This window comes from Tenebrio molitor, unplaced genomic scaffold (genome assembly GCF_963966145.1).
Source record: "Tenebrio molitor unplaced genomic scaffold, icTenMoli1.1 SCAFFOLD_941, whole genome shotgun sequence".
In the NCBI taxonomy this organism is placed as follows: Eukaryota; Metazoa; Arthropoda; class Insecta; order Coleoptera; family Tenebrionidae; genus Tenebrio; species Tenebrio molitor.
The window spans coordinates 8,149-12,963 of record NW_027184303.1 but is presented as its reverse complement, the minus strand read 5'-3'; the positions used below and the strand labels follow the sequence as shown (position 1 = coordinate 12,963).

Sequence of the window (4,815 nt, the reverse complement as noted above, 5' to 3'; positions counted from 1 at the left end):
AATTCGAAGCACAGCTACCAGCTTTTACAATCGACGAGTCCCGTCCGTCAGTTTTATTACTTCTCGTGGTGTCTAACGAACGAACTTAAAATGTCAGGTCGCGGTAAAGGAGGTAAAGTGAAGGGAAAAGCGAAATCCCGTTCGAGCCGTGCCGGTCTCCAGTTTCCGGTGGGTAGGATACATCGTCTTCTCAGAAAAGGAAATTACGCGGAACGCGTCGGTGCAGGAGCTCCCGTCTATTTGGCCGCCGTCATGGAGTACTTAGCCGCCGAAGTTCTAGAATTGGCAGGAAACGCTGCCCGTGACAACAAGAAGACACGTATTATACCGCGTCATCTGCAGCTGGCCATCAGAAACGACGAGGAATTGAACAAACTCCTGTCCGGAGTTACGATCGCCCAAGGCGGTGTCTTACCCAACATTCAGGCCGTACTTTTACCCAAAAAAACCGAGAAGAAACCTTAAACGAACGATCGATCCATCTCCGTGGCGAAAACTCAAAATATCGGCCCTTCTCAGGGCCACTATAGCTTTTTTTTTTCGTAAAATGACCGATGCATCTTTTCTTTTTGTATTATTATCATTTACGACTGCAATGCCAAAAGGAAAGCAAGGGGTGTTTACGATCTTGGTACATTTATCAGGTAGTCAGTTAGTAATAATTGTCCGTTGTTTCTCGAAAGAACATCATGTTTCTTTTTTTTCCTCTTATTTTTATTTTGTGGTTCTGAAAAGAACCGATTTTGTATTTCGTATTTTATTCTGGTTTTCTCGAACGGTGAAGAGCGCCAGGAAATTAACCTCCGAAACCGTAGAGGGTGCGTCCTTGACGTTTCAAAGCGTAGACGACGTCCATCGCTGTCACGGTTTTACGTTTGGCGTGTTCCGTGTAGGTGACGGCATCTCGGATGACATTTTCCAAGAACACTTTCAGGACTCCGCGAGTTTCTTCGTAGATCAAACCGGAAATACGTTTCACGCCGCCACGACGAGCCAATCTTCTGATAGCGGGTTTCGTGATGCCCTGGATGTTGTCACGCAGGACTTTGCGATGACGCTTCGCTCCTCCTTTTCCCAATCCTTTGCCTCCTTTACCGCGACCGGTCATCTTTTCAGATTATTTCAACTGACACAAAATACCTGCACACCTCGTCCCTAGGAAGTCAACTACCGCAAAATTTCAACTAACGGAGCCTTATATAGATTCAACGGTTCACCATCGACCAATCGACGAAGTCAGCCGTTGACTTTGTTCACGTATAAAAGTACAATTTAATATGGCGGAATTTTTAGTACCCGTTTACCTTTCGACGCGTGCACGTCTAACGATCGTCAGAGTCGATTTTAATAATTGTCAGTTTTGTTTTTCATTCGTTTCATTCGAAATGGCCAGGACCAAGCAGACCGCACGCAAGTCCACCGGAGGAAAAGCCCCCAGGAAACAACTGGCTACCAAAGCGGCCAGGAAAAGCGCTCCCGCCACTGGCGGCGTCAAGAAGCCCCACCGTTACAGACCTGGTACCGTGGCTCTGCGTGAGATCCGTCGTTACCAGAAAAGTACCGAGTTGCTCATCCGCAAGCTTCCCTTTCAACGTTTGGTGAGGGAGATCGCTCAGGATTTCAAAACCGATTTGCGCTTCCAAAGCTCCGCCGTGATGGCCCTCCAGGAAGCGAGCGAAGCTTACTTGGTCGGTCTGTTCGAGGACACGAATTTGTGCGCCATCCACGCCAAACGTGTAACCATCATGCCAAAGGACATCCAACTTGCCAGACGTATTCGGGGTGAACGCGCTTAAATTTTTCCACATCGTGTTTCGGAAGAACAACACGAAACACGAATTTTATAACAAAAAAATCGGTTCTTTTCAGAACCTCAAACTTTACAGGCAAAAAAAAAAATATATCGCCCTTCAACCGGAAATGAATAAAATAAAAATGTCAATAATCGGTCGGTCCTCTCGATTCGGGTTGGGTTGCGGTCGTTCGTAAAATTTTATTGCATCCTGTCATCACCTACCTGCCAGCTGATGCTATCTATTTTATTTGGTTTCGCCGTAAGGATAGTTTTATTTCTTTTTTTCGTCGTAGATTATCGTGTGGCCCTGAAAAGGGCCATTTGTGCGTGCCCCGTTGCCGGTAGTACGATGATGACGTCGGAACGAGGCACAGCCGAACGAACATGAGTCGAGTATCCATCCACGTTTCTCACTTTTTCCTCTTCGGCGAAGCGGCCTTTTTCACCTTGACAGGAATGGCTTTGGCTGTCTTGGGTTTGGGTGCTTTGGGTTTTTTAGTCGGACCAGCCTTGTTAGATTTCTTCGCTTTGGAAGGCGATCGGGGTTTCGGGGCGGCTCTAGTTTTCTTTTCTGCCGAGGAGGCGGCCGATTTCTTGGCTTTCGCTGCGGCGGCGGAGGCAGCGACGGCGCTCTTCTTTTCGGCAGCAGTCTTCTTCGCTTTGGGGGAGGCTTGTTTTTTGGCTGTCTTCGAGGAAGCCTTGTCGGAAGTCGTCGCGACGGCGGTACGTTTGGCGGATGATTTTTTCGTCTTGGATGCGGCGGACGAAGCGGGTTTCCTCTTGTCGGAGGCGGAGGCGACTTTGGCACCACCGGAGGTGGACGAGGCGAGCTTGAACGAACCCGACGCGCCCTTACCTTTCGTCTGAACCAGAGATCCCGACGCCACGGCGCCTTTCAGATATTTCTTGATGAAAGGGGCGACCTTTTCGGCGTCGACTTTGTAATTTGCGGCGACGAACTTCTTGATGGCCTGAAGAGACGATCCTCCGCGTTCCTTGAGTCCCTTGATGGCGTTGTTTACCATCTCGGATGTCGGAGGATGGGACGGTTTCGCCCTGGGATTTTTCGCTTTTTTCTCTTTCTTCGCGTGGGATTGAGGGGTGGCAGCGGAACCGGTGGTGACCGATGATGCTGTTTGATTTTCGACGTCGGCCATCTTTCACGTTAAAACGTTAAAAGTTAATAATAATTATTGAAAAAACACTTGCTCACACACGTACACTTCGAGCACCTCGTGAACGAGAATTGAACAAAAAAATTTTCTAAGTCTTTATAAAATAGTCGCCACTGCGGACGGAAGACTGAACGCGCACCGCGTCCGCCGTCGAAGAAATTGCAGGCCTCGGAATCGTTGCCCGCGTGATGGCATCGTCCTCTTTCCTCGATCACCATCGCCACCGTGTGATCAAGCTGGCCGAACTCGGTTTCCGAAGTTTCCCTGGAGATAGCGAAGTTCGTCTCGGAACGTCGGTGGGTTTCGAATCAGGTACACGCCCCTCCAACCACCAGCCCTAAATCCGGGTCGTCACGGTTTCGATTCGGGACCGACGGTTTACGTCGGCGGTGCGGGGTAGACGCGTCGATTCCGGGAATCCATATTTCGTTCGCCGAAATATTGGTCCATCTCTTCCCGGAATACCGCGCCACCTTCTCGATTTTACGACATCTTCGCGTCGCCAAACGCTTCCGAAACGGTCGAAGCACAGAAAGGACCTGGTGTTCGAACCGAGGCAATTCCGACAACAGGATGCCGCGAACCGCCTCTCCGACGTTCAGGTCGATCGTTTTCGGCGGAAGTTGAAACGGGACGAGTCGACGACGGGTCCCGTTGCCGTCCGGACCCTTCGGGACGGCCGAAAGTCCGTCGAGAGGATCATCCGAAAGGAGACGGTCTTCATCGTCCGACCGATGCCGCACCTACGAGTTTTCCGATATTTTCTTCGACGGATCTTCAGGTTTTCTTCCTTTCTTCCGTCTTTCTCTCTTCGTAATTTCGTGTCCGACCTGCGTCGTCCGAAGTCGGGGTGAAGATCGAAGAAAAAACGCCAAAAATAACAACTCGTCAGCCACGCACACCGCGTTCGAATGTCTAACGGTCCAACTTGGATTTTCGAAGATCGCCGAATCCGAGGGACGATAAATAATAATAATAATAATAATAATGGTAATAAATAATAATGTTAATAATAATAATAATGATATGATGATTATAACGATAATTATTATAGATAGGTAAATAGAAACACAGGTCTCCTCTCGAAAATCGGAACTTCCTGATATTACTTACATATTTCGGTCGATCCAAATGTGGGAATCTCGTCGTCGTCGGAGCAAGCAGCGCGGTAGGTGGGGTGAAATTCTGGATTTTCCACCGCCGCCGGCGGTCGAAAAATGTGCGACGCGGGAGATCGCCAGTCCGTCTAGTAGTCTCTCTTGTCGTTAGAGCGTGACGTGGTGGTTGTTGTGGGATTTCCCGTTAGTTCGGTCCGACGTCGGTCGTCAGAGGGTAAGTGCATACGGAAACGAAACGCATCGCGTTTTGATGTTCATATTCGTGCATCGGAATGTTAAAAGCAATATATTTTACACCAACGATCACACCTAAACACCACGGCAACGGCCATACCACGTTGAAAAGCACCGGTTCTCGTCCGATCACCGAAGTTAAGCAACGTCGGGCGCGGTCAGTACTTGGATGGGTGACCGCTTGGGAACACCGCGTGCCGTTGCCCCCCAACACTTTTTGTTTTTTTTTGAAATCCATAGCAACCACCGAACCGATTTGTTTTTCGTGCAGGTATTCGGAAACATGCACAGACCCGTATAATGTAGATTCATAGCTTTAAGTACTAGATAATTAAGAAAACAATTTTTTTTGTCGATTAATTGTAAACAATTGCAGAATAAAAACTCGTCAAACGGTAAAGGTTGTCGTTCGATCACCGAAGGTAAGCCACGCGGGCAGCGGTCAGCACTTGGACGGGTGACCGGTTCATTATATTCCTTCCGTGAGTTTAAC

General features: G+C 48.8%; 1 non-coding gene across 1 annotated transcript; it reads left to right on the top strand.

Annotated features, from left to right (window-relative positions):
• Positions 1 to 4,408: 4,408 nt before the first annotated feature.
• Positions 4,409 to 4,528, top strand: LOC138141120 (5S ribosomal RNA). The gene has a single exon (XR_011163006.1). It is a non-coding gene; the product is annotated as a 5S ribosomal RNA (ribosomal RNA).
• Positions 4,529 to 4,815: the final 287 nt, after the last annotated feature.